Source organism: Chiroxiphia lanceolata, chromosome 9 (assembly GCF_009829145.1).
Source record: "Chiroxiphia lanceolata isolate bChiLan1 chromosome 9, bChiLan1.pri, whole genome shotgun sequence".
In the NCBI taxonomy this organism is placed as follows: domain Eukaryota; kingdom Metazoa; phylum Chordata; class Aves; order Passeriformes; family Pipridae; genus Chiroxiphia; species Chiroxiphia lanceolata.
In genome coordinates, this window is record NC_045645.1 from 5,549,299 (window position 1) to 5,559,088 (window position 9,790).

The window sequence follows — 9,790 nt, forward strand, 5'->3', positions numbered from 1 at the left end:
TCTGTCAGAAAGCAATTTTCATCCAATTTGGGGTTCTTAATATTTTGTCTTTAAACTCCTTTGTTGTTGATTTTTCCTTCCCCCACCGCTTGACACGCATTTGGCAAGCAACCTATGGACAAGCTGCTTTTTTTTCCTCCCTTTTAAACAAATAAATAAATAAAGAGCATCCCCAGCCCTGTTTACATAGCTCAACGATTTATTAGTTAAGCGTGACAGCACAGGAATTTTTCAATGTACCAGGACTCCTGGCTGGTGTGTGTTCCACTTCATCCCCAAGAAAAAGAGAGCCCCACTCACTTTTGTTTGGCCTGACAGTCTGTAAGTTCAGACATGGGAGCCCCCCGTGCCCCCAGAGATGTGCCAAAAAGAGGTGTTTTAAAGGCCAATTGGAAGGGCCGAGCTGAGGTCCTGATTCAAGCTTTGAGGTCTTAACGTCAACAGTTTTTCAAGTAAAGATGAGTGAAAAGCAATTTTTTTTTGTTTTGTTTTTGTTTTTTGTTCGTTTGTTTGTTTTGGGTTTTTTTTTTTGTTTTGTTGTTGTTGTTTTTTTTCCCTCAGAGATTTTTTTCAGGTATTTGTGGGAAATGAAAAGAAAAAAGATTGGTCTATTAGCAATATTCTGTTTAGTGCCAAGAAGAAATATATGCTTTTTCAGTTAAAAATGAAGTGAAATGAGGAAAAATATGTGATCATCTGCTTGGACCTAAAGAGCACTTAAATAAAATTCTATTTGGAATTTCAGCCCTTTCAGACTCCCTACGTGAAAAACTCTTCTTTCCTTGCTTTCCTGTTTTCTACCCTGCAGCCGCCTCTGCTTCTTTTGGGTGCCCCAGGCCAATTTGTCCTTAAATTTTTGATTTGGAAAACACAACAGTTCCATCTCAGTTGATGCTTTCCTTTCCCTCCCTTCCCATTATCCTTGTGGAAAGCTTCAGGAACACGGGCAGATGTGAAGCCCCCTCCCATCCCTGACTGGTGCTGAGACCTGGGGGAGACATGACACATTCCTGCAGGTAACACAGCCCTGCAAACGTCCTGGGAGGTGGAGGGACTTAAAAACGCAGGTGGAAGCAAAGCAAACAAACAAAATTGGGGAAACGGGGCTGAACTCAAAAGCCCATCTCTCATCTCTCTTTGTTTAAGCTGTTTAGAGGAGCTCTGTGCAAAGAGGAATTACTTTGAGGCAACTCAGACACCTTCCTTTTCTCCGTGGGTGTCTCCAAAGGCAAAACTAATTCACTTCTTCTGCTCCATCAGGTCTCCCCTCCATTGTTCCCCACTAATGTAATTTTTTTTTGTCCTACTTGAGAAACATTCCTGCCTGAGTAATTGTCTCCAGCACAGAGAGCAAGGAGAGGAAATTAAGATGTTATTGAGGGTTTGAGAGATATCTCATGTTTCAGACTGGATCAGAAGGCCTATTTTTTTCTCCTTTAAGGTACCTCTTGTGGGGAGGTGAGGGAAATATGTTGGATAGCTTAGCTGGGGTGGGAGGGCTGGGGTGGAGGAGGGCTGATCTTCAGGAGGCTGTGATGCTTCTCTCTTCTCTTGACACAGCAATACATATGTCCTTAATTCCACATGCAGGTCTCTCTGCTGCAGATAATCTCCTGGGGGCAGAATTTCATCTTTGGTGGTCTCCACTGGGCAACCACAAGAAGTTTTTACTAGATGGTTCCCAGTTCTACCTGGAGAAGAGGGGAGGCTGGACTTCTTAAGATATCAGATGAGATTTTATTTTGGTGACGTGAAGAAAAACTGAAGCTGGCACAACTTTGGAGTATTTTTTTCCTTTCAACAAGCCCAAGCTGAAGGGAGCTGAGCTGCTTCCACCAGGCGAGTGATTTATCTTGTTACAGAAAAGTTCATTTTTTAACTAAAGAACGAGACTGTACACATGAAAATCCATCAGCAAAGGTTTTTCCAGGGTAACACAGTGGATTTCAGTTTTTCTCATATGTTTCCCAGGGCAGCTGTGGGGACCTGCATGGAGATTTTAAGCCGGCTTTGAAACTGCTTTGTGTTTCTCTGCTTCTTTTCGTGGTGTCGTTGGAGAGATGGTCTCCTGTCCCCAACAGCCACTCCGGCCATGGCCACCAAACCACTGAGATGGACACTTGGCTTAACTCACAGAGCCTTTGTGATGCTCGTGACCTATTAATTGACTCCATAAGAAAGAAACAGTGAGGAAATTAACAGAAATATTGCACATCAGATTAAACTGTGCTTGCAGCTGCCTTTGCAGTCAGGGATGGTGTAGTTTACTGTACAACAATGAGAGCTAAAAAGTCAGTCTGGAAATAGCAGGTGCCTCAACCAAGTTTCTTGATGGTGGTGTGCCCCCTTGGGCATCTTCCCATATGGAAGAGCTCCATCCCCATCAGATTCCATCCCCATGCCCAATACTATGTAACTTGCAGCCTCCCAGTGTCCTGTAGCAAGGAGTTCTCCCACCTAAAGATGCCTTCTGTAAATGAGACCTCCCTGGTTTGTTTTGCAGGTGGTGATGTGACCTTGGGTTTGTTCATTCAGTGCCCTTGTTCTCCCCATTGCAAGAGGAACAGCCCCGTGGTTTGGGGGGCTTTGCAAACCTCATATGGGCAGTGCTGGGAGCTGGACAGTCACAGTGTGTGTTGGAGTGGAAAACAGTGCTGCACAGACAGTGTCACCAACATGGAGCACTTTAGGTCAGTTTACACCATTTTAGGCTGGCTGTTATAACCCTACCCAGGTTCCTCAGTCCAGTCCTACAGTGGACCCGTCATTATGAGATATGTTTTTCCACTGCAAAGCCTATTAAAAAAAACATAAGCAGGAAGTTTGATCTCCAGGGAGATGAGAAGTCCTACCAACACCACCTTTTATTGGAGCTTTAGTTATGTTGAAATAACCTCTCACTGCTGTGTATCAGTTTGTCCATGTGTTTTCTTGTGGATACGGTGCAGTCCAACGCTGATATTTTGCCTTACTAATGCAGAGAGAATGTGTTTGAAAGAAAGCCAAGCTGAAGGAAATCTGTACCTTGCTGGTGGACTGGATATGCTTTTTGCCTCTGTGTGTGAGCGAACTAACCTCGCTTTAGGCCACTGCATTCCCTGCTCGGCACCTGTCAGGAAAGTGATTTGGAAAACCGTGGGGAGTGGATGCTGCTGGAAGCTCAAAGTCAGTGAGCATGGTCTCTGGCCTCGTGGCTTCCAGAAAAGCACAGCTGAAATGGACTTGGCTTGTCCCAGCACTGCCCTGCTCCCAGGAGGAAAACAACTGGGATGCAGGTTTGTGAAAGAGAAGCAGGATTAGAGCTGCAAGGTGCAATGCAGTCACCCTGCTCCTAGTCCTGCAACATGGATGTGAGTCTGGCACTGCCTGGTCTTGGCTGAGCTGCCTGGATGAGTCTTTGGTAAATCAGGGCTTGGAGAAAACTGTTTCCCTGACATCTGTTGATTTCAGTACAAGTCAGACAATCAAACACCTTGCAGGCTCTGTGTCTAATCTGGTGAGCCTAGTGCAAGTGAGATGCAATCCTACCGTTTCTATCCTGCCACCACAGGAATGAAAATATTCTCCTTCATCATCTGCAAAAGGCAAAGGACAGACTGCAGTCTGACGGTGGGGAGGCTGGGATTCATCCCACTGGGAATCACACTCACCTGGGGATGCTGGTCTGACAGTCCCTGGCAGTGGGAGAGACTAGAGGAAGGATGCTGAAGAATTTCCCAGGGCTGAGCTAAAAGCCAGCTTTTAGCTGGCTACAAAATCATGAAAGGGGCTACAAATCATGAAGACACCAAGTAAAATGTGTGCAAAAGCCACGAGTGACATACAGGCAGAAGCTGCAGGTATTTAAGTCACTTAGGCACTATTAACAGATAGGTTTCTTTGACATGTGCCTTGCAGCAGGTTAAAATAAAAGACCAGCATGGTCCCTGCTGGACTTGCAGTTCCTGAAAACAGAGGCAGCCCCAGTGTATAATAGGATCTTCACCGCTGCTGTGGGGCTTGAATAACATTATGGTGACTTTGCATAGATTTTTGCCCTTAATGCAAATAGGGAAATGATTTTCTAATCAGGTAAGATAAGGCTGAAACATGATAGATAGAGTTCGGTTTGTTAATGAGATAAAAAGAAGTAGCCTGTAGCTTCATAAACTATTCTTAAAAATAATGCAATGTTAAGAAAAAATTGGTTTCTTTGGCTACCAGTCATGTGAGAGAGCCTTGATGCAAATCTTTGTAATGAGTGCATTTCGATGAGCGTTTGAAAAATATATATGTATTTATTTGCATTGATATGTTTATATGGCTTTACATATCAACTTAGTCAGGAAAAATTGAATAAAATGTCTCAGGTCTGGGAAATGAGAAGAGATTATGAAAAGCAGATTTAATATAGCACCGTTTTTTGATGTTTGTGGCACATTTCATCATATTGCCAGAGACACCCAATTACACAGCTTGCAGAGTAATCAGCAAATGGGGAATCTGAAGGAGAATATTAACTGTGGCCTTTTTTTTCCCCTTCCTCCTCCTCCTTCTTTAGCAAATATTATGTTATGCTTTATGGAAATGGATCAAAATGCCACATGTGCAGTTAATACTGAGCTCTGGAGCTCTTTCAAATCTTATTTTTCCCCTCACATTGTATTTTTCTGGAACAAACCTCCTGATAACTTTAGGACATGGTCTTCGAGGCCAAAACACCACCTTAAACTTCCTGCAGGTTTGGGTTCCAGTTTTAGCAGGTGGCTGACTTTACCTCATCAACCTTGTGTAAGGGGAAATTTGATTTATTAATTGAAAATGAGCACATGCAGGGACATGATCACAGCTCATCCATTTGTTTCCCTCTTTGTGAAGGCAGGAATTTACTGAGCTGTTTGGTGGCCTTGAAGGTCACAGACACTCCTTACCCACATGGTTTTTTATATTCAAAGCAGACCTGTAGCTGCAGTGAAAAAGGAGATCTAATGATTAATATTCCCCTTATTGCGGAAAGAAAACAGCAGTGGTTGCAGTCTAGGACAAATGGCTGGATGATATTTTGGGTGCATGTGATCAAACAGTCTTCAAAGACACTGATGGAACCGGGTCAAACACATTAGCACCAAAATTCTTGCAGGCAGGGGTGTTCCCAGTCTCTGCCCACGTTCCCACTGTTCTGGTTCTCTGCCTGGTTTCGGAAAAAGTCACTTTTATTGAGAATGCCTGAAAAGTTATTAATCATTGTTACAAATGCACTTGCATTTCCTTCCAGATGATTTTTTTCCCTTCTGTTTTTTCCTCTATGATGTTTCTACAGTTGGGAAAAGAAATTAGGGAATCATACTGATGTGGGATTATATTCTGAAATAGAATAATTTGACTTTTTTTTTTCAAGAGCTTCATTATCCTATGACTTCAGGAAAATATTGATAAACTCAGAAATTTTTTTTTCCATCAGCTTCATCAGGCATCAGATTGGGCCCAAGATGAAAAGCCCTTGACATTGCTAGAAACTTCTTGCCCAAGCAGCAGTTTCACCTTCCAGGAGACGTTCAAACTAACTCTGAGGAAACAGCAAGGTAGAGGAACAAGTTTTGTAGAAGCTTCTCTGCTGTCTTCTGCAGCACAGCCCACCATGGCTAGACCTACAAAAAGGGGACAAGTCTTCCATCTAAAGAACAGAAACATCCTCAAAATCACAGGGAAGTCCCAGTCATTTGAGAATGGTCAAATTTATCCTGCACCACTGTTTAAAGATGCACTCTCTGGTCAGGTCTTTCCCATCATCACCTCATCACGCATGAATTTTTTTCCTGGCTTGTGCTGGAAGGTGATGGGAGAGTAGAGCCCCTGTGCTTGCCTTGCACAAGGTGCTGCAGCCACTGCTTTAGTGTCTTGTGGCCAAGGGGGACTTTTCAGCTGCCACTGCAGCTGGAGACATCGACCCCAGGAGCAAGAAGCTGTTACTCTGCACCTTTTCATGCAGCCTTTTCCATGAGGTCCCAGCCTCAGGTGGTGTTTAATGACTGATTCGCAAAATAAATTTTCCTTGATTTTTTTTTTCTTTTTTATTAGCGGAGTATGAAAACAGGCAATAATTTTACAGAAAGCAAGACGGGCACAATTGGTACATAGCATCATGCTGCAGCTTTTCAGAAATGGATATAAACTCTTTTTTTTTTTTCCTTCTTCTTCTTCTTTTACCTACCAGAATAAATAAATATGATACACATTTGAGTTTCTCAGTAGTGAATTCTAAAGCACAAGGTCTTACACTACAGCTCAATTTTACAGCGATCTGTACAGTATATTACTTTGATTTCCTTTGTGTTCTTTAAAAGCCTTTGTTCCTTTGCAAGATGGGTTTGACACACAAACACAGATACACTTTGGAGCTAACTGGATGCCTTGGGTCAGAACCTGGGAAAAAAGAATAAATTGGTTGCCTCCTGGCATGAGAAAATAAAACAAAAACTTATTTTCCATCACACAGACACATCTGAAGTTCTGCTGTATGAGATGGACCCTCTGAATTGCCAGAGCAGCTAGAAAGGGCTTTGGCCTTTCATAGGGCACCATGTGCACCATTTAACTTGCTTTGGGTTTAATATGTTTAATATGTTAATATGGGTTTAATTTTAGAGAGATTTTGCAGAGGACTTCCAGCTTGAAACCCAGACTACTAAAAATATAACTGTATGTTTTTGTTAGTTTATGATAAGTCGTATATTCTTCACAACTCAATTTGGGAGTTAAAAGTTGTCCTTTGCTCCTCTGAAGTTGGTGCAGTTATCCCACTGTGGCATCACGGCAGTGATGAGGGTCTTACTTTATGTAGTGTCTGGGTCTTACTCTACAAGTCACACAGACTGCATGACCTGGGACACGCCCTGAACTTTGCACAAGGTGCTGAGGCCGTGCTCAGCATTGGCACCAACGAGAGCCTTCGCTAGTGGGGACACCCACAGGCAGAGGAGGCACCTCAGCTGTCGCATCTCTTCCCCAGGCAGCCCGAGGGAGCCGGGGACAATGAGGATGCTGTCATCTGTGCAGCTGGGAACCAAGCTGAGTGTCTGCAAAGCCTGTGGAAAACAGGGAACGTTAATAATTACTGGGCTGTTTTGTAACGTGGTGGGAAAGTCGCAGCCCTGCACCAGAGCGGGGGATTTTTTCTGGTTTGTTTGTTCCTGCACCGCTGAAAATTTGTTTGGGTTTGTCCTTTTCTTATCTTTCCACTGTGGATTTGGGCTGAGAGCAGATCTATGCAGAAAAATAGCTGTTTTTCAGTCAATTGAAAAAAAAAAAAAAAGGAGATGTATTACGCTGCTCTAGAACAGATCATAAAAAATCAGCAAGGGGCACATGGAGGAATAAGGAGGGAGGAAAAGAAAAATCAACACAGCCTGTAAAAACCAGCAGGAAAGTTCTGTAATTGACTTTTTTCAAGCTTAATTGAGTTATGTCTCATAGCTACTGTAATTAAACTAATAGAATATGGTGGATTTGAATTTGCATTTCTTTTCTACAGGGGTTTATTTAATCCTTTATGTATGAACTCTTCAGAAATGTCCTGACGTAATTCAAAATTGTCATGTCAATGGAATTACCACACGTGGCACACAGAGACAGAAATAACTACAGTTCCCTCCTCTATGTCCACCCACTTTGGTGTCTCTTCAGCAAAGATGAGCATCTCTTTGGCTGGCTGCAGTGACAACACACACCTAGAGCTGGTTAAAATTCTTCACATGGTGAAATATCTAAATGAGAAATGAGACGTGGGGGGGATCTGCTTGCTGATTGTTATTTTCGTATCTGGGGGCATTTTTTTGTGTTTCCTACACAGCAAATGGTGATTTTTCATGGAGGGAATATCAGAAAAAAATCTCTCTCTCTTTATTCCCATGGTCGCCATCATGGACATTTCCCTTTGTTAGCCAAGAACTAAAAAAGACAAGAAAAGGGAAAAAAGATGTCTCCATTCAGCCTCCCAGCATCATTTCTGGATATTTTCTCACTGGTAGCATTTAGCATTTCTCCTGCACTGTTTTAAATTTTTTTTTAATTTTATTTTTTTTATTTTATTATTATTATTTTTAATACCTATCAGACTTCTCTTACAGAGTGAAAGAAATTTAACTGCAAACTCTTACCCTGAATATTGTAAATGGTTTTCTCCTGGGCCTTGATCCTACAAGGACCGTATATAAAACCTTTAAAAATTCAGTAAGCAGGGTTTGGAGCTGTAGCTGGTTCACCAAGGAGAGGCAAAGTAAGAAAAGCCATAGGAAGGGGAAAAGACCAGCAGAGGAAATCTCCAGATACATAACCTGTTTGCAAATAGGACTTAGGGAGAATTTTTCCAGTCTCTCCACTGTTTTTAAAGGAGTGGGCATATTATTTTTCCAGCTTCTCTGCTACGCTGTGCATTTGTTTGGCATTCCTTTCATGTATTAAAAAATCAACTTGATCATCTGCATTATGGAACACAGAATGCTGCTTCTCTTTTTACATTTACCTCCCCGTGGCTGAAACTGTCACAGGGATGCCCTGCCCTGGCACCAGGTTGGCACAGCATCCAGAGAAGAGAGATATCTCTTTTTCTGCCCTATAATAGTTCTTCTGTCTGGTGATGCTCCAAGAATTTTATGCCTCTGATGGAAGAAACTGCATTATATCCAACTGCAATGTTTGTTAAAATGTGTCAGACCTCTGCCTGGACAGTGAGGGGAGCGGAACCTCAATCCATTTTGATTCTGAGAGTTCATCACTGACCTCATTTTCCTAAGTAGCTGGGGCTGGTGGAAGGACAAGGAACAAGCAGACCTCACACTGCAAACTGAGAGATTCACAGGAGTTCTTCCCACCTGAAGAAACCTTCAGGTTTGCAAAGTTCAAAGAGGAATGATGCAGAATCACTCCCTTCAGTCTTTCCGCTACATACACGGGATTAAATTGGATGGCGAGTTTCTCTCTAGGGTTTTATTTTTTTTTTTGTCCAAAATAGCCCAAAAGCTCAGAGGCACTAAAACAATATGCAAGACAAAGTCAGTCTTGACAAATAATTATTAAACTTTTGCAAGATGGAAGCCTAAATTCTTGCTTTTTTTCCATTTGCAAATTAATTTTGGCTTTAAATATCAGCACATTCCCCTCACTGCCATGCAAGTTTGACTATAAGAAGAGAAAACCCAACCTTTGCATAAAATACCTCAGGGGCTCATATATATTTGAGGCAATAATTTTTTTCTTTTGTTTATTTTTAAATTTTAGATATTTTCATCCTGATTCAGAATGGGAGAAAAGTTCTCCAGGTGAGAAATATTCACGTGCCCTGGTCCAGGACCAGCTGTACCTCAGTGAGCTGCTGCATCTCACGAGGCAGATGAGGATGGCACTGAAGAGATACCCCTATGGACTGGTGGAGATTCAGGTGTCTCCTCTCCCAATTTGCTTTCTGAGCTGATGTCCATGGTTTTTTTGGTGTGACAGATGCTCCATGAGGGAAGATCCCAGCAGCTGATCCAAGCCTCTGTGAGGATATCAGCAGTAACACAGGGGACGAAGAGGGTCAGGCACCAGGGTCGGTCGAGATGTGTGAAGATGGTGAATGTTTAAGTGAATTTTTGCACTGTGGCACGGGGAAATTTTCCCTCCATGGCTCAGTGGGGAAGGTCTTGTCTCCCTCCAGGGGATCATGGCAAATCTAATGCTGGATCAAGCGAGCTTATCTCCTGTGCTCCCTGTCCTCACCTTGGAGAAGCAGGCCATAAATCCATGTTTTGACCTTCCTATGGCAGATTCTGTG